A 20344-nucleotide genomic window follows, 5' to 3' on the forward strand; every position below is an offset into this window, starting at 1 on the left:
GCATAGAGTGAAAAAATATTTGATCCCTCTCGGGGCTTGGTGGATCAAGGGGAAAACTGGATGTTGTAATTTAATGTATGTTAAACATTTTAGCTTGGTTAAAATAAAAAATAAAGTAAAATTCAACTATTAATTTTATTAATTTTTATAAATTACTAATAGTAACTTTTAAGCTCCAGGTTTATGATAACCCATGGTATTGACCCATGGTAATACCATGGCATTCATGTGAGCATAGACTATTTAAAGAGGAAATTCTATCATCTTAGATCCATCTTAATTCTGGGTCTACCAAGTCCTCACAGGGATAAATAGATTTCATCCCCCTAAGAGTGGTAGATGTGGATTTAAGATGGATATAGGTTGGTTTTTATGATAATGAAGATATTAAATAGACTTAGGAAATTATATTGTAAAAACATCTTAAAGTGAATGGTTAAAGCATAGACATTGGACAAGTATATTTGTATACTTCTGTTTTAAACTGAAACAAATCCAGGGCTAAAAGGAATGGATTGATTGCACTAGTCATCATTCTAAAACTTTCCAACATATGCTGGAGTAAACAGATTCTAATTTGGGTAATTTTTCTAACTGCAAACAGGAACATACCTAAGAGTGGTAGATGTGGAGTTAAGATGGATATAGGTTGGTTTTTATGATAATGAAGATGTTAAATAAACTTAGGAAATTATATTGTAAAAACATCTTAAGGTGAATGGTTAAAGCATAGACATTGGACAAGTATATTTGTATACTTCTCTTTTAAACTGAAACAAATCCAAGGATAAAAGGAATGGATTGATTGCACTAGTCATCCTTCTAAAACTTTCCAACATATGCTGGAGTAAACAGATTGTAATTTGGGTAATTTTTCTAACTGCAAATAGGAACATACTTGTGTATTGGGAGGGCGGTTACCAGGTCCCTCGAAGTGATGAATTTGAATTTTTCATGGTTTTATATATAGTATTAGGTTTTTTCTCGTACTTTCTGTGAATGACATGGGTGAACTTTATCCTACACCCACTAGGTTATCAATATGTAATTTTAGTAATTTTGGTTTCAAAAGATATTTTAAAGAAATGCAATGATTTCATTTGTGTATTCAATAAACACAATATTCTAATGGAATTTTGCATTTGTGGTTTACCTATATAGATTCCATGGAGAAGTGTTAGTGGTGTGACATCAATTGTCCTCAAGCAGAGGCTTTAGTTTTACTCTTTTTGGAAGCAAATACTTTCTTCCAACATTTTTGAGTTCCATGAAAAATTTGAAAGTCCTAATAGTATTCAATTATGGGTTCAAGAGAGACATAGTATTCAATTATGGGTTAAAGAGATCCACACTGAATGATCTATCAGCCTTATCTTCACTTAGTTTAAGACTATTCACTTGGAGAGCTTGCATGTGCCCCCACTTCAAGAGCATAGTAAAGTCATGTAGAACTTAGAGAAGCTATCTTTAAGCTTTTAGTGAAGAATGGAAAAATGTCTAGGTTTAATAACAACCAGTCGAGCATTAAGCTTCCAATAATGCTAGATTTTAACCTGGAGCACTTTTGTGATTTGGAGGAGATGCCCCCTCGTATTTGTGACACATATTTAGTTGTTAATTGGACTATTACTAACTGTCATTTCCTTCGAAAGTTACCTGATGACGTGGGGAACCTCAACTCTTTAAGAATGTTAAGGAAGGAAAGAAAGTACATTATGCTAAGTTCTCTTATGCTTTTCAAGTTTTTCTTGGATATCTACAATGTTTTAGGTAGGAAAGCACATTCTGTTAATAAAAATTTGTCTTGATAGAAAGGTCCAATTGCAAATTCTAATGCTTTCAAAAAACATTGTATAACTGTAATGTTTCTAGAAGGAAAGCATATTTTTTCAATTTAAGTATCGTGATCCCATATTCCAACTTATTTTTCAGTAACCCATTAGGCTTTGTAGCTTTGAATAAATCCATGTCTTTTGATAAGATCCTCTTCCAAATTAGAACACAGTTTCCTTTTGGCAATAACCACATAGAATGTCTTGATTTTGTTATTGAGAAAATAGAGGTTGTGAAACAAGCTTGTGCCATATAAGGACTTGATTCATTGATTATGTACCAATTATGGCTCTTGATGTAACAATGTCTTGATTTTGTTGCTTGAAAATAGAGGTTACGCTTTACTATTTCACAGAATTTCTTACAATCTTTCCATAAGTATTGATTTGTAATCTCGGTCACTAAGGGACGACAGTAATGACAAAGGTAATATTCCATGGTTTGAAGTTACCCTCTTACTAAATATTTAAATATATCACCACAATTTAACTGTTAGTTAACGGAATTGTGTTTGATTTGTAAACAATTCATTGCTTGATTTATAGATTTTGATTTTTTCCCTTTTTTATTTTTTTCTCAGATTTGGTATGAGATATCTTCCAATATTTGGGTTCCCTAGTTTCCCCACCATAGCTATGAGGTTCAGATGCTACCATTAAATATTCTTAGAACGTTACAACTTTTCTAGTAAGTGTGCTTTGAAACATTGTTGTTGCTTTTCCATGGTGTTAATGCAAATAAGCACTACAACTAGTGCCATTATTTCGATTAAGCGCCGAAATCTAGGTGGTCTTGTAATGATGGAGTGATTTTTTTCTAGCTACTAAGGCCATATGCATTTTTATCTCTTATGTTGTCCTGAGATATTCAAATTCAAATAAGAATTGAGGTCTCGTTTCCACTGTAGATTGCAGTCAGTTTCTTGAACATAATATATAGTAGAATATATTTTACTAATCAATTGTGGATGTGATCCCTTGCAGGAAAGGAAATTCAAAGTGACTTTGATTTCACATTGATTTGTCAAAACATCCACACAGGAAAGGAGATTCAAAGTGACACTGATTTCACACTGATATGTCAAAATGGAGGCAAGAGAAAAGGAAACTTTGTATTCAACAATGCTCTTAATTCCATATGTACATGCACAGACATATTAGTAGAAAATATTGAAGGGTTGCCTAAGTAATATTTTCCATTCCACTAGATTCTTTACAGCTTGTAAATAAATAACTCGGAACAATTCATTACACTACTTGTTATTCTTTATTAATCAATGGTTAAGATTTCGATATTGAACTGGCTAAGATTTTTCTTCCTTCTGTGAAATTGTGTGTTCTATAATGCTTCTTTTCCATTCACTATGTATAGCATATAAAGTGTTTCTAATGGAGTAGGAAGATTGGAAAGTCTTGTGATCCTTGAACTATGTTACAAGTCAGAAACCCAATGGGACAGGGTAGGTGCATCCCCACAAAGGGGTCATAAATACCAAAGTTGGTATTGGCTAGTGCCTTGAGCTAGAAAATTTCCTTTACCCTTGTATTAATAGTGAATCCGAAGAGGATTCTAATATTATATTTATAAGATTTATATTAGTTAAGATTGATGAATAAAATTCATGAGACCTGAGCTAGGATGTCCTTGTAAGGTGGTTGTTGATTATTGGAAGCTATGATGGCCATTATGTTAGACTAGGTGGTCGCACTCCCTTGATCGTGAGCACAATTGTGATCAAGATGGAAGACTTAATAGTCTAGATTGATTGTTTAGCAGTGATAATTAGTGGGCTCATCTACAAAAGCTTCTATTTCACTAATCCTTTTCATAGAGTTGTCAGATTCAATTTCCAAAGGTTTTAATTACACTATAGAGTTGAGTTCTGAGAGAGTTGTGATTCACAATGTTAAGTATAACAGCTATGACACTTCAATGAAGATAAGCATAGTAGATGTATCAGACTCTGTTATAAGCTTACCTACATATTATAAGGGACTTGGTTGGCATTTTTATAATTTTATAAACAAGTTCCATTTCGTGGAAATGTGAAAAAACCAGTGATATTGCCACCATGTGGATCTTGTCATATATGGTTTTATACTTTTTCAAAAAATTGTCTAAGAGTTCACAATGCTAAGATTCAGTAGAACCTTACAAGGTTTTATTATTTAGCGAAAGACTCACCAAGATCTCACAAGATTTTATAATTGAGTAAAATATTCGCCATGCCTGGTGAGAGATTAGCCAAAAAATTATATATACATATTATATTATTGATAAAATCGCCTTCCATTTTTCCTATATACCATGGAGATTCGCCCATTTATTATACATATAAATTTAGGGGGGTTTCTTAAAATTTTCCCTGCAGAGGAGCATTAGTCATCATGGTTGATCACATGACTTAGAGGCTTCAAATGTACCTGAATCACTTCGTACCTTATATGATTCATTTACAAATTTGTGAGCATACTTTTTAGATTTATGCATAAACCATGTGAGGGACATTGGTTTGCTACAAAAAGAGTCATGAGATACTTAAAGGGGACTCAAGATTATGGGCTTAAGCACACCAAGGTGGATGACTTCTGTCTTATTGCACATTCTAATTCATACTTCAATGGGGACAAGGAAAACATAGTATCAACTTTAGGATATCTCATGAGTCTTGGATCAACAATGTTCTACTGCATGGGGCTTCACTCAATGAACCTCTCACATATCACGTGCGCTCGTGGCATACTAAACGATACCCCTAATTTCATTACATATTGAAAAACACATGTATAACTCACATTATATAACCCCATTATGAATGAATGTGGTATGGTATTGCTCCCCAAATGAAGCCCTCGTGCTCTCCTAGAGGTCACGCAAACAATCAGTTTCGATAGATTCAACAACAAAAGCAGAATATGTGGCATTCGCATAAGCGACAAAGGAAATTGCGTAGCTCAGGAAAATAATTGGCGGCTTGCAAGAGAAACAAGTAAACTCAACTCCTTTATGTTTAGATAATACTTCTGCAATCAAGTTGGCAAAGAACCCAAGATTTTGATTGAACCAAGCACATCAATATGAAATATCATTTGATTCGATATCATGTAGAGGCCAAAACTATTCATCCAATACATTGTTCTACGACTAAGCAAATTATAGACATCTTCACCAAAGCTCTAGGAATAGAAAAATTCGAAAAGTTCAAAATTATGCTTGGGCTAACAAAAACTCCTTCAAATTAAAGGGGAGAATGTTAGACATTGCAATCCTTCAAGATTATAGTTTAAAATAATTAGATGTAAAATTAGGTGAGGTAATGAATAATGGGTTGGGTTTTAATAATTGTCTTTTAATGTGATAAATTTGTTTTCATTTCTCAAAGAATGACCATTAGAACTATTCGATCGTCAAAGAGTACAACCTTTCAAACCCATTTCCTTTTTATCTTTCCTAAAAAAATATCCTTGCTTAAATGACAATGAGCTTGAAAATAAATACAAAAAAAATAAAGCACTCTTTAATAGTCAAAAACTTCAAAAAATAAATAAAAAATACACAAAATTTTTCCAAAATTCAAATTTTAAAATTTTACATTCTCTTGCACCTTCCTTGTGTGACCACAATATCTCCACAATTTGAGTAAAAGAAAAATAAAATCTATTTATGAAAAATGGAGAGTATAATGATTCTAAATTATTTCCTCCAAATTTACTAATTTCAATTATTGCCCCCAAATTTACGAATTTGGTCAAATTTTCACAAATCACTAAACCGCTGTGCAATCTGAATTAAACCATGTGAAGAGTTTCAGATTTTTCCCCAATGAAGGAGATAATTCTATGGTAATTGGATCCCCTTTTCCCCTTCTCCCATTGATTCTTGTATAATGACAATATGAGGATAGCGAACTTGATTAATCTGTTTATACTATGTTTTTTATAGGGTTGGGTAAGGACTTGCAATTCAAGGATACAATTTTCATTTTGAAAGAGATTCAATGCTTGAAGCTCTAAGGTGCAAAATGATATATATATATATATATATATATATATATATATATATATACATATACATAGAGAAAATTTCAAAATTTTCATATCTATGTTTCATTGAAAAAAAAGGATTTCCCCCTCTCTTGGGGACATTTAGATGATCATTGCTATGAGGCCCCAACCCTCTACCAGAGTATAAAAAAGGGATGTTTTATGAGTCAAAGAAGGGGGAAACAAAAAGGCGAGCAGAGTATCATAAACTGTAACAAGGAGGGAGGCTAAAGAGGAGGAGGGTAGCAAGGAAACAAAAGTAATAGGGAGAGAAGGGGGAATAGAGGGGAGGGAAGGTATGAAGCAGAAAATCAAGGAGGAAAGAGAAAAGGAGAGTATTTGGAAAAAAATTAGGTTTTCCCTAAGATCCAAGGGGGAGGAAGTGATTCATGGAAGGACACTAAAGCACAAAAACACAATAAGAGATAGGCAAGGAACTAGAAAAAGGAGGTTGTTTCTTGGGGAGGGAGGGCCCTACTATGAGGTTGGAGGAGCTTATCTGATAGTGTCTAGCAAACTCAATTAAAGTTGAATATCAGGAGCACTCTTCCGTGCATGACACGATGGAGAAAAAGAGGCTCTAGATTATGATATTCAAGGAGATGCTTGAATGTGTGGAGTTTTGAGAGTTTTGCCATTAATGCCAAAGAAAGGATCATTGCCGAATTGGAGGTAACCCTTAATATGTTGCATGTCTCATGAGTCTTATTGAGAAATGTTCAAGCCTTCTTAAAAGACTGCCACCAAGGAATTCTCTATCCCCTAAAGTTGACTATAATCCCTTGCCTAAAAGAAATCAGGATCACATAGTGTGATAAGCAAAATCTTCAAGGATCTCATAATACGAGGAATCAATATTATAGTAAAAATGCAATAGAGTATGAATAGTGTAAGCATGTGCGTAGATCAATAAATAATAAACATATGTATGTCTATGTGTTGATTGTATGCATATGGTATCACAATGTCAAATATGTGTATGGTGAACTCTTATCTAGTGGGTATTTGATCCGACCTAGTGAAGGCAGAGGAGCATTAGTCATCATGGTTGATCACATGACTTACAGGCTTCAAGTGTCCTTGAAACACTCTGTATCTTACACGATTCGTCTACATTCCTTGCATAGAAGATGAGAATTGAGGTAGTGAACACATTATGTGATGATGGTTGGATGTCATTGTCCAAACATGGTTTTGGGGATGTCACTATTTGTATAAAGTCTTTGTCAAATTACATAAACCATATATCATCATTAAATAGCCTATGTTCAATAGACATGAGCATCTTGAGTGTAAAATCTTCCCTGCTTTTACAAGAGGTTTATATGGTAGACATCTTGAAGGAATGATTTTGAAGTATTTTGATAAAGTTTGTTTGTTTTTTTTTAAGTATAGTTAAAGGCTTCAACCGAAGAGGATTGGTGTCCTCATATTGACTAGGTTGGTGCATGGATTGGCCTAAGAGGCTTTTTGTCCTCATTCAAGGTTGGCGCCTCAAAGAATTAAAGAACTTATATTACAAGTTGGAGCCTATATTTATAAATGAGAATCAAAGTCCTCATTATATTTAATAAAATTATTATTTTTGTTCTACTTCTTATGTTCTGGCTTAACCATTTAACTAACATACTATAACAATTGTAAGAAGTATCAATTCACCCCCCCAGTATTTCCAACAAGGGTTGAGGCATATTTGGACATACCAAAGCCCATGATTATGTTGTTTATGTGATAGATAAGTATTTTCCACCTGCATGTCCACTGAGACCCTTCTTTGGCACTGTAATTCTATAATGGTTAGTAATGGCAGCAAAACTACATGTACAAAATACTTGCAATATGTTTCAAGATATATTATCCTAAGTCGATATTCAGATCTGTGACCAGGTAATGGAGATATTTTGCACTGATTTTTCAAACGATTTATCATTCATAATTTCAAACCCTCATCATATACCCTATATCAACAAGCTCATCTGCTCTCCAAGGTCACCTTCAAATAATTAGGAGGTTGAGAATAAGGGAGTGTTCCCCAAATAGATTTTTTGACCTCAGAGTGCAATGTACCAATTGTGCTCTCCACATACTCTCGAGGTGGGACATTCCTTCGACCAATCTAATAAACTCTTGAAAATAGAAACATGTGCCAAGATGGTAGCTCTCATTTAATAAATCCATATCTATTTATATTGAGTTCATGATAAGCTCATTAGATTCTACTTATAATGGTTGTTCTAGCTTACACCTCAAGCCTTGAAAATGCTCTTTCTAAATTCAACTCAGCTGGTAATCCTCTCAACATTGCCTCAACTATGGTGGATGTTTAAGGGTTTAAAATAGGTCTATATTGGTGCATTTCTATTCTCAAACTGCTTGATTCATCTTCCAACTTACGGTGAATCCAATGATAATTATTAGCATAAATTATTCCCTCCAATAGACTCCCATAAAAGCACCTAAAGCTGGGCTAGTGCTTTCATTCCCTAAGAAAATCTAACAATTTCGAAAATACATCTCAATTTTTTAATTTATATATTTTACTAAAAATATATTTATATTATTAAGATATTTTTTTTAAATATATATAATTAATATATATTGAATCAATAATTTTTTATTGACCCGTTAAATTAAACAAAATAAAATAATTAATAAATATTAAATCAATAGATCCTAATTAACACATTAAAATTATGTAATTATTACATAAATCAAAAATCGATCAGGCACTTTTCAAACAATGTGGTGGGAAATTTTCAAATTTCAAGCGCTTCTGGAGGAATTTGGTGTTGAAGCATTTTGGGACACTTTTCAGCAAATGGATAAACCATTCGAGGAGCATTAGCTAGTGAACACATTTACAGATAGATGATTAACTCCACTATCCTCGGGGAGTATCGTGGAGCATTAACAGGTATGGTGCTTTTGGCAATAACCCTTCCACACCATAAGACATGTTTACAAGCTATGTAGTTATAGCCATTCCTTCTGCGAGTCCTGATCTTCCATGGATTTTGAAAGTCCTGATCTTCCATGGCTTTTGCCTAAAACAGGTAATTTTTTCTTCTTCTCAAAAATTAGCTCTTTGAATAAATTATCATCTCTAGTAGGTGAAAACGGAAAATGTTTCTCCGGTCTCTCCTTGATAAGGATTACGCTTTTTCCCTACAGAAAAGATAGATGGTAGAACTGCATGGCACTTCAATCGAATTTTTTTCCTTTAAGTTAGATTGAATACACAAGCAATTTCTCCCAGTAATGGGAAATGTAATGCTCGAGACAATAACAAGGGTCAAACTAATTGACCTGAAGTTTAACCTTCAAAACTAGGACACCAGACAACCTGAACTTTAACCCTAATTTCAGAATAGGACACCACGCAGAAGACACATTGGTCTAGATATGCTCTTTAGTAGTCCATGCCACCCATATCGTCTCTCATACCTGGGACTTCCCTCTTATCCTTCAGAATCACAACAATGATGCACTCTATTGTGGTTAACAATGAAGACACACTTGCAGCATCAACCAAAACAACTCTGATCACTTTTAGGGGATCAATAATCCCTGCCTTCACCTTATCAATTTATTCACCTTAGTCAGCATTGTAGCTAAGGTCAAGATTATATTGCTGAGTAATTTCCCAACAACCACTGCACCTTCCACACCAACATTTGCAACAATTGTACATGAAAACACCTTCAATCGTATATGCAGTTTGACCTTCCTAAGGCAGAGTTCGTCATTTTTTCCTGAGGTAGGATTTGGACCCTTTCCTGAAGTAATTTGGGCCTTCAATTCCTTATTTTTTATGTGATACCAATTCATGCAGATCTGGAGACTGAATTATAACATCCTTAACAATACCTTAGAGATCATTTTCTTTCAAAAACAATGTTACATTGGCTTTTGATGACACCTATCTGGAGGCACCATCTAATTTGTCCTCAAATCTGAGACTTGATGCTTCCATCTCTGAGATGTATTTTACAAACTTTTCAGATACGAAAATAAAACAACAAAAATATACCTACAACAGTGGTTAGTCCTTCAAGCAACAATAATGAAACCCTCTAACTGCTGGTCTTTGATTCTGGTAGTTGATCTATTGTTGTAAACCCTTGAGGATCTCAATTAGAGATGATCCTCTTATACCATTTGAAATTTTTAATATTCAAGAGGACAATTGTCTTGTGTTTCTTTCTCAAATAACTAAGATCTTGAATTACTTTAATAACTGAATTAAATTCTTAACATGCAACAGTCACACATATAACTGGAAAACCTAAACAATGGACTCATAATAGCTTTTCAAGTACACACATAATTCTGTCCTTCAAATCAGCTTATCATTAATGATCAAAACTTACAAGGACATGTCAAAACTGAGGTTTTCAGCTTCCTTGACACTCAGATTTGCTCTATCTCCTTACTAGATACTCAAACCCGCACTTTACTGAATTGTTGTACAACACTGTTCAATATGGATTCTGATCTGACCTTGGCTCCTCTCCTGTGCTTTGAATCTTCTCAGGTGATCTTTCTCTGATCTCTTGTCTTTTTGATGTCCAAAAATGTTTACATACAACTTCTCTCATCTTGTTCTATTTATGCTCTTAGACTCTAACTGAGAAAATTAATCTCCCCTATCTTAGCAACTAATCTCTTTAATTTGAGCAACCACCTTTTCTCAACAATTATGTGTATAGTTAAGATTAGATCAAGTATAAATCAATAATATTCCAAAAATATCTAGAATATTTCATTTAGATTTTGAAGAGTTAGGAGATCTAGTGAAACTGATCTCTCACTTTTATTTACTAACTGAAATTACAAGATGGTATTATTTCACAGTTTTACTAGGTGGTCACCAAAAGTTGTCTTGAACCACTTCTCACACATTCACACCTTACATGTGTAAGAAGTTCCTACATGAGTTACACTTATCAACATAACCTGTATAGCTTGTACCTAGTTCCAAATCAAAGCAAAGGTCTTAGAAGAATGCCATTTCTCACATGCCGCTGGTCACACTGGCTTCCTTAAGACATATAGCAATAAGAGTAATTTCTTTTAGAATGGACTCTAATAAGAGCTGAAAAATATTTGTTGCTTCATGTGAGACTTATTAGAGGAATAAAATAGAGACTGTGAGAAGTCTAGGACTAACGTATGCCTTGCCCATTCTGAATAAAAAGTGAGAATCCATTAACATTGTCTTTAGAAGTTTGCCTTAGGCCAGAGGGAAAATCTCCATATTTGTTATTTCTAGGGTGCTACTAACAAATTCTCAGATGTTTATGAACTATTCATGCCACATGTTTATAGGCTTCATGGATTTAAGAAAAATTAGTTTGGAGTTAGAAGAGCCAACTAGGTTTAAAGAGAAATTTAAGGCTGAATGGCAGCTTTAGGGTAACAAAAATTAGTGGTATTAATTTGAAACTTTTAAAAAATAATGTTTATTGTGTAAAATTGGTTATCCCACATGCAAGAGATAAGTGAGACTGCCTGAAGGCTTTAGACGGGCTCTTAAGCCTGATACAAAAGTATATTTGGGAATTTTTTCATGTGGGTAATCTGTGAGAAACAGATTCCTAGGTCAAGTGAAGTGTCCATATTCCTCTTGGATAAGCATGGATTCACATCTAAACCTATCTAGGAAAGCATTTTGGGGTAATGCTTCAAAGAATGTGCCTCGAGTGGTTGCACCATGGAGAAAACTTTCATTAGCGTAAGGAGTGAATTTTGAGGGGTGTTTATTGGCGTAAGGTGTGAAATCTGAGGGGTATTTATTCTGTGAACTCTGAGGGGTATTTATTCTGCCAAAATTGCTTAGGACATGCACCATGGAGCAGAGTTTCATTAGCATAAGGTGTGAACTTGACAGGTATTTATTTTGCCAAAATTGCTCAAGACATACTGATCCAGGTGGATATTGGTGGCCACCTGCCAAGTCCACCTGGACCCCCACCATTGTTCCTCTCAACATTTTCAGTTTCCTTAATTATAGCGCAGTTTACTATTTTTAGTAGTTTTTCGGGTCCTAAACTTCCGGAGCCGTTTTGAGGCCCTAAACGACGTTTTTTGGCAAATCTTGCTCCACGATTTTTTACTTAAAAAATCATCTTTTCCATTGTATTCCTCATAGAGATCTTTCCAATGGGCTATCATGCGCGTAAAACGGAGATCGTATGCCAAACTTACCACCCCGGGAAGTTGATGTACCAATTTACCCAAACGGGGCCCATAGTTTGGCGTTTCATCTTCTAGGGTTAGGTTTTGGAATGTTAAGGGTTTTCCATTGTTTCTCAACAATAAATAGGCCTTCGAGCCTCATTGTAAGACAGTTCAGAGGCATGTAGCCGACACATCTCTTCTCAGAGATAAGCTACCATCGCCCTAGCTGGGTTATTTCTATTTCTATTTGTAAGCATATTTCAGTATTTTACAGTAATGAAATGAAGTATTATTTCCGCTGCATATCTGTCTTTATGGTTATCTCTGTATTTTATTGCGTTCCTGTTTAAATCCGGATCACATACACCCAATCTAATTTAATTAAGATCAAAGTGAGAATTGAACCCTGGTGGACAATAAAACACTTGTTCACCTCACCAATGAGTCAATCGCCCATTGGCAGGAAAAGCCATTTTATCCTATATATTTTTGAAGCATTTTCTTTTTCATATTAATAAAGGCTCTGTTTTGAGGGTTGCCCACAAATATTTGAATGCTATTCTTCTTTGCTGTCAAATATTCAACATTTTATTCCAAAATTCAGTATTTTGTTTCAGATTTCAAGTATTTCAAAACATTTTCTTTTTTCGTGGGGAAAGTATTGTAATTTTCATTATTAAGGAAAATTACATGTTTTAAATGCCATAGGCATATGCAGAAAAGTGATCGTGGTCATTGTTAGCCTCCTATACCAATAGGGTTTCATATTTCATGATTGACAGTGGAAGTGCTAAAAATGTTCATCTTTGGTGATACAAAGGTTCCATTTTTGTGAACAAAGCAAAAAGTTAAAAAATGTAAAGAGGGTATGCCTTAAAAGAATAATCAAAAGGCAAGAAAATGAGCTGGTCAAAAGAAAAAATAATTGAAATGAACCCCAAAGAAAGACCAGGAAAGTGGCCAATCAAAATGCCACTGCTATCTTGATGGATGGCTCAACAGTTCAAACTAGGCCATGCCATGTTTTAAATTGCCTGTTTTAGAGTAGGGAATGAGTACCTGTTCAAACAGTTCAAGCTTGACAGATGACTAGCTGGATAGAGAAAGGAAGGAGCCCACTAGCTTAATCTGGGCCCTTGGAAGATATAAGGGTAGATTTAGATAGGATGGCAGCAAAAAGAAAAGAGCATATGAGGGTTTGCAAGTCTAAGTGCACCCTCCCTGAAGTAACAAAAAATGCTAGGCATTAAGTTGGGTAGGTAGCCAGAAGTTGTAGAATCCTGATCCTATTCAGTTTTGGCCTTGATCAAGAAGGCACATCTTAGCGATTGTAGAGGTATCTATGCAGCATTTTGAAGGCAAAGTATAGAAGCATGACTAACTCCCCCTGTTTTCCCCCAAAGACTCTCTTTCTAACATCCCCTGGAGAACTTTAGGACTTTCCTAAATAGTCCTCCTGGAATTTCTCCTTGGAAAAATTCATGACAGGTTTTCACTTTCTTTGCCAAAAAGAAGCCAAATTTCTTGTGTAAAAACATTCCCCATCTACTTCTAAAAATCTAGGTTTACTCACTAAACTTAGTTCTCTATTCCTCACTTTCAATCTTCCATATCTCCCATCCATATTAACTACTAACCTTATTATTTAACTCCCTATGTTCCCCTTTTCCCTATTAATATATCACTTTTGTATTGAAAACACAAAAAATAAAAAATAAAAAAAAAATGTATATTCCCCCCTAGGCAATATAGCCTTAAAGTCCTAAAAGGGCTGGAGCAAAGGAACTAAGCGCAAAAGACAAAAGAGCGCTAAAGACCTATTTTGGGATTAAATCAATATCTGATTGATTTAACAGCCCTAAAAGCGCATTTTACAAATAAATACCAACAAATCCATTTGTCCTAAAAACATTACAAAACCCAAAATCCGCCGATAACCAAAGTTTTACCCTGGCGCGCCTTTCTAGAAATATTATTTTTTATTCTCTGTGCTCCGCCGTATCGACCCATCACCTCTGCGCCCCGTCGACCGTCGGATCCGGGCCCTCCGATCCGACGGCTCTCTGCAATATCGGACCACCCCCGATGCCTGAACGTTAGCGCCCGAAATTGTCAGAAGGGTGACATCAGGCCTCAGACGCATGTTGCTCCTTGATTTCGTCGGGCGGCCTCCTGCCAAAACCACACCCGTACCATGAGCGGTCCAATATTACCGCTTACCGCCCTCCTATTTCTGCCATACGTCACTCCCACGTCACCCCCACGTCATTGCCGCTTCAGCATCACATTAGCGCCCGATCCGCCATTGCTCCGAGCTGTCTGCCATGTCATCTGTCCACGTAGAGCCGCTCACCGGCCGCCACGTCATCATTCCGTACCCGACCCCACCTATGACATCATGCTGACATCATCCGACAAAAGGCGCCAAAGGCCAAATTTTCCCTATTTTTCCCAAAAAAGTCATTTTTTCGCGTTATTTGCAAAAAGACCATAGTGCCTCCTACATGAGTTTTACAATGTTTCTGTCGCCAACCTTCAGAAATTGATTCCAAAGCCATTGCTCCCCAGAATTCCGCTTGGATAAGCCTTCTCTCAGCACGCTGCAACTAGGTATTTACCATCTCCTTCTGCAACCTGGTTCCTTTGGTTCTTCCACTATAAAAAACACCAAACTGGCGTTTTTCCTGAACTTCAAGCTCCCCCACTCTGCAAGTGATTAATTTCCTCTTGACAGCCAATTACACCTCATTTACACGAGGGCTACCCTGTTCTCCACTGCAAATCCTTTTTTTTCATCTGAATCTGCTGCACAAGTGTTTCATTTGCCCATAATTCTAGTGGTTCTTCTAAAAAGCGTAAGAAACCTAGAGACCCCGGTGGCATTAAACATTGCACCATTGAATGCCCCACATAAGGACCTGGAATGGCTAGCCCTTGCAGAAAGGGATTATCAGATGAGAGACACTATAGAGCTATGTAACAAATACCACATAGAAACAGTTTGTGAGTTAAGGATGAAACACAGAGATGGTACAGACCTCCTGGGAATCTAGAAATCCCATTTGCCAATCTACTATCTCCCTCAGGTCAATGAGTTCCCTGACTTGATCCACTAGTGCTGCACAAACTATGAACCCAATCAAAGGGCTATTCTGAGTCCTTCAGGCTCTGTCTTATTCCATATCACTCCTGAAGCCATCAACCTAATGCTACAGTTTCAACCAACAAAGGCACTGGTTCCTCTTACTATGCAAGTTTTACTAGAGCAGGGTGCCAAGCTCTCCAACTCACAAATTACAAGAATTGGCCAATTGTTTATGCTTCCAAATTACCAGCCCTGACAGCCTCCCCCTTATCTGCATATATGGTTCAATGACATAGGGAAACTGCTTGTAGACATGATATCCTCTATCCTGGGGTTCAAAACCAGTGAGTTTGTGGATGAGACAACATTGGTAGTGCTATCCATTTTTACCCCAGGACAGCCCCCTGCTGTCCAGTATGACTATGCTACATTTATAGCCAACAAAATTCATGAACATTTCATGAACTTGGAGAGAGAGAGGGTATTCAAATACACCTCCTACATATATCATCTGCTATTGTACAATCAACCTGATAGCTTTCCTCCTTTCCTCAAGAAACTAGATGCAAAGGGAAACAGAAGATATGTAATGTTTTGGACATCAGTCTGCCATCATATTCATTACTCACCATATAATTACTGTGAGTTTATTGACCTCTTCATACATCCAGCCTTGTCACTGCTGCATAGTTCCCCTCCTCCTAGACTCACTGATGATATGCAGAAAATCCTCCAGCTCTCTAAGAACTATAGCATTGGAGATTGGTACTTTTACCAAGACCACACAGTGATCAGAGTATATGGCTGTGAGATAGCACCATACAGGCTACCAAAGTATGTTCCCATGAGACTCTTTGCACTAGAATACTTCAGGCAGTTTGGCAATGCAGATATGATTCACTTCCATAGTAGAAACAAGAAAGCATAGTTGAAAATTAAGCATCAATTGGGTCCATTTATCTTTAAGAAGAGGGAAGAAGCTTGGGAAGAGGAAGACAAAATGCTAAAGGGCCTCCTCCTCAAGACAAGCTTCTATTGGGCACCCTATGACCCTAACCATTTCATAAGCCTCAGAAGAATCAAGTATAGGCTTGCCACCTATGATCATTTTAGCATTCCAGAAATTGAAAAACATGCTAACCAACTAGAATGGAGGGAAGGCACCTTAGTGGAGGATTATTCTGAAGAAGAATTAGTAGAAACAACTATTAAAACTTTAGAAAAGGTAGTTGACTTGGAATATTTTAGACAGGTTTGGTCTTCAGGCCCTCAGCATCTTGGAGAAGCTGCCTCTTCATCCACCATTCCCCAGCAGCCTGCCAAAACAACTGATCAAGCAGCATACAAGGCTAAAGGAATAATAGTGTAGCAAGAAGAGCCACCTCCAAATGTGGAACAACAAGTAGAGTAGAAGGAAGGTAGAGCCAAGGGACCTGCCTCCAGAGATCAACAAACACAAGAGGAAATCCCTTTGAGACAAGAGGTAACAGTTGAATCCTCAGTATTACAAACACCTGCTAATGAGGAAAAAACAAGGAAAAGGGATAGGCAAGAGGACACTCCTCTTACTACTTCAATGGACCAGCAAGGTGAAAAAAGACAGAGGCTAAATCCTTTTTCAGAGGAAGAATTACCAGAGAGACCAATTGTTAATATGCTTCCTCCTAGCATTGAAACATCGGCCAGCTCCTTACAACAAGGACAAGACATGCCACCTGGGGCAGAGGTGAGCTCTTCAAGGCAGCGATCTAAGGCGGACTCTAGCATCAAGCAGCAGTTCATAGATATCAAGAAAAGGAATGAGCCCCTCAAACACCAAATCTACAACCAACTCTTGAAAATGGCACCAACTAGTCAACAGAGATTAATGTCTGCTTATGACATTCAAGAACAAAAAATGACTAGAGTCATTTCAGGCCTACTATGCAGCAACCTCAAACAGCTGCCGATTATATCAGAACTAATCTGGAAATTTTTGCCAAAGACATCCACCCCTTGGATCAGATTGAGCTACACAGGAAAACCAGGGAGATGCTTTATTCCACTTTAGCTAATAAAACCCTACTGACACACCAATTACAAAATTCTTTACACAATACTATTGCCCAGCTTGAATTAGAAAAAGCATCATCTCAAGCCAAGGACAACAGAATCAAGTCCTTGGAAGAGATCATTATAGAGTTGGGTCATGATCCAAAGGAACCCAAGGGTGTACAGGCATTATTAAAGAAAAGAGATGAAGACATAGCAGCTATGAGAAAGCATATCAAGCTGCCAGCTTCCCTTCACCCTCAAACTGGAGAGGTGGCAAAGCAAAAGAAGGATCAGGATGTGGTTGCTTTACTCCTGAGTTTATACAAAAGATTGATGGAAACAGAGAGTGCATTGGAGGTAGCATTGAAAACAAAACAAGCTAAATTACCAATGCAGCCAGCACAGACATTTGCAGCAGCTCCTCCCACCGGACAAACATCAGAGGCAGGCCCTTCAATATTAGCACCAGCTACAGGAGTATCAGCACCAGCAACAGCACCAGATTAGGGACCCAGCCTAAGCATGCAGAACATGATGAAGGAGCTTGAGGCTTTAGAAGCACAGATGGCTGAACTACAAGAGACCAAGGATAAATTGGCTGCCATTGAAGAAAAGTATGATAAATCAAAGCAGAGTGTAGCTGAAAAAACAAGAGAGGTAAGGGCTCTTGAGAAGAAAATAAAGGAACTGGAGAAAGAGCTCTCTCTTGATAAGGTTGTAGTTGAAATCAAGAAAATCTTGTGGGCAAATATTGGTCAATGTATTACAGACCAGTGGCAATATATTGAAACTCTCCATGAACATATGGATCTGATAGGCAGGGCCCAAAAAGAAATTCAAATAGCAAGAGCATCTCTAGGCAATATGCCTGAAATAGCCAATAGGATGATCAATGTCCTTAACAATCGCACTGGCCCCCAGCTGGCAGCAATGGGTATCACTAACAGAATTGATACCATTTTACTAGTAAAGAGAATGCTTACCTTGAGAAATCATGTACAGACGTTGGACAGAAGATGCCAAGAAATGCAGGCAGATGTGAACAAATTCATTGAGAAAATTACAACATTACATAACAGAGGTCTTCCCTGTTTGGTAACCAGTGCAGGAAGGTTACTGTCTCATGAAAACTATGCTAAAAGAGTCAACACATATGCCACAAACCAGATCACTACATCAGCAAGTGCCCCAGAGGAAATAGGGCCTCCATCTGGGCAAAGTCTATATGACAAGCTAGAGAATTTGTTTTTTATTATGAATGAGATTAGACATCTTTTTGAAGTGCCTCCAAACTATTACAAATATACTAAGGCAGATGAGACTTTTGGCATAATCCTAAGACACCAATTGCCTACAGAAGAATGGTGGATGGGCATGATACAAACACTGCTGTGAAGAAACTGGTTTTTCACCAAATTTTTGTGTATCGATCACAAGTCAGGATTTTTAGAAAATTAATATATTTGCTCTGACTGGGAAAAGAGTGGAAAAGGCCAACTCAGCAATCAAATTTGGCCACCAAGGCAGGACCGACAGATGCAGACAACGGGGTTGAGATATCCGCACCACGACAAAGCAATAAAGGGCAGATTTCTCAGAATCAATGCGAAGCACCCCACTGACCCAGTTGCCCCCAAAGTCAAAGAGTTTCTGACAGAAGTGAACAGTCATTCATTTTTCATTTAAAAAAGCAATAACTATTGCATCTGCTATTCTTGAAAGTTGGTAAAGACAGTTATTGAGCAAATGACTCATCGTTAAGATATTTTGTAAAATGATTGTATATATCCCCATGCATAAACTTATTGGGGTTGTTGATTTTTCTTCTGAAGAGCTATACTGTAATTTCAGACTTTTAATACAAGAAGCTAATGGAATTTCTTAAGTTCTGAGTTGTTTGGAGTGTTGTGATGGGCTTGCTTGCTACTACATGATTCCTGCATTATTTCATGTCACAATAAGTTTACTGAACCATGTTATTATGTATTTCATTCTTTCATAATCCACTTATGCTGTATGTTTCATAGGCTTAACAGTAGAGAAAAATAATAGTTCAGGATTTGTTCATTGAACACCCTAAACTCAATCTCTGTTGTTATGAATGTTTTTCTTCAGAATTGGTTTTGAATGTGAAATTCTTAATTGCTCACATTTACACTGAATCTTCCATAGTAAATACTGTTCAGGAATTCAGACCTGCTCCTGAGTAATATTTCATTTCTCCATATCACTAGCGTAGTGAAAGATTCTTAGTTGCCTCTCACTGGCTGGAAATTGTCCATACTCCATAATTTGAATATTGTTTCATGAGTACCCATATGGCCCTACAGTTACATCACTCTCATTCAACACCTCAAACGACACATAATCACAGACTCTAATGCCCAATGGACTGAAATCCCTGAAGATTATTGTTTAGCTGTTAGAAGATATCATTCAACCAAAACTTTGAACAAAATTCAGTGCATCATAACTAGCCTAAAACATTACTAAAACAAAGCTAAATTCTAAAGAGAGAGCCCTCTCTGATTGCAGGTAGGCTAGAACCTGTGATCCAAAGATTGGTCTGTGGTTACCTCGACCGTATTCCCTTAGGAGTCAAAGGGAACAACCTGAGTGATAACATAACTGGTGACTCCACTGGGGACAGAACGAATGTTTCAAACTGTTGTCTGCTTTAGATAGTGGTTTCAAAATTTTAGCAATCCCTTGATCATTCCAAAAATATTCTCAAAAAATACCAAAAACAAGTTCACAAGCTGGCTCCTAAAAAGAGAACTAGGCATACCAGGTCAAACCCTGACCCAAATCCTCCACTTGTTTTCGATAACCCTAATTTGATTCCTAGGACTCTTAGGAACCAAAAGCAACCAGAAGAATCTGCTGAGTCCTGCCTTGAGGCAGTTCAGCAAAGTTATATCCCAACCCCGGTCAAACCATCAGTTCATCTTCATATAACCCATTCTTCCCCCTCTTCCTCATCCACTTCCCAAAACACACTATCCACACCCCCATTTAATACACAAACTGCTATTATTATCCCCATTGTTCCGGCTGTTCCTTTTCTTCCTGTTGTCCCTTTTATCCCTGCAAATATGGCTAATCGTTATGCTCCTCTTCAGCTACCTGGTAATCCCGGGGCTATGCCTCAGGACTACCAAAGTAATAT

General features: G+C 36.8%; 1 pseudogene; it reads right to left on the reverse strand.

Annotated features, from left to right (window-relative positions):
* Positions 1 to 20344, reverse strand: part of LOC149202520 (uncharacterized) — a 44643-nt pseudogene that overhangs the window by 13669 nt on the left and 10630 nt on the right.

Source organism: Pinus tabuliformis, chromosome 2_1, assembly GCF_031772625.1.
Source record: "Pinus tabuliformis cultivar Carrire ecotype Pingquan chromosome 2_1, CPIR1, whole genome shotgun sequence".
Taxonomy (NCBI): Eukaryota; Viridiplantae; Streptophyta; class Pinopsida; order Pinales; family Pinaceae; genus Pinus; species Pinus tabuliformis.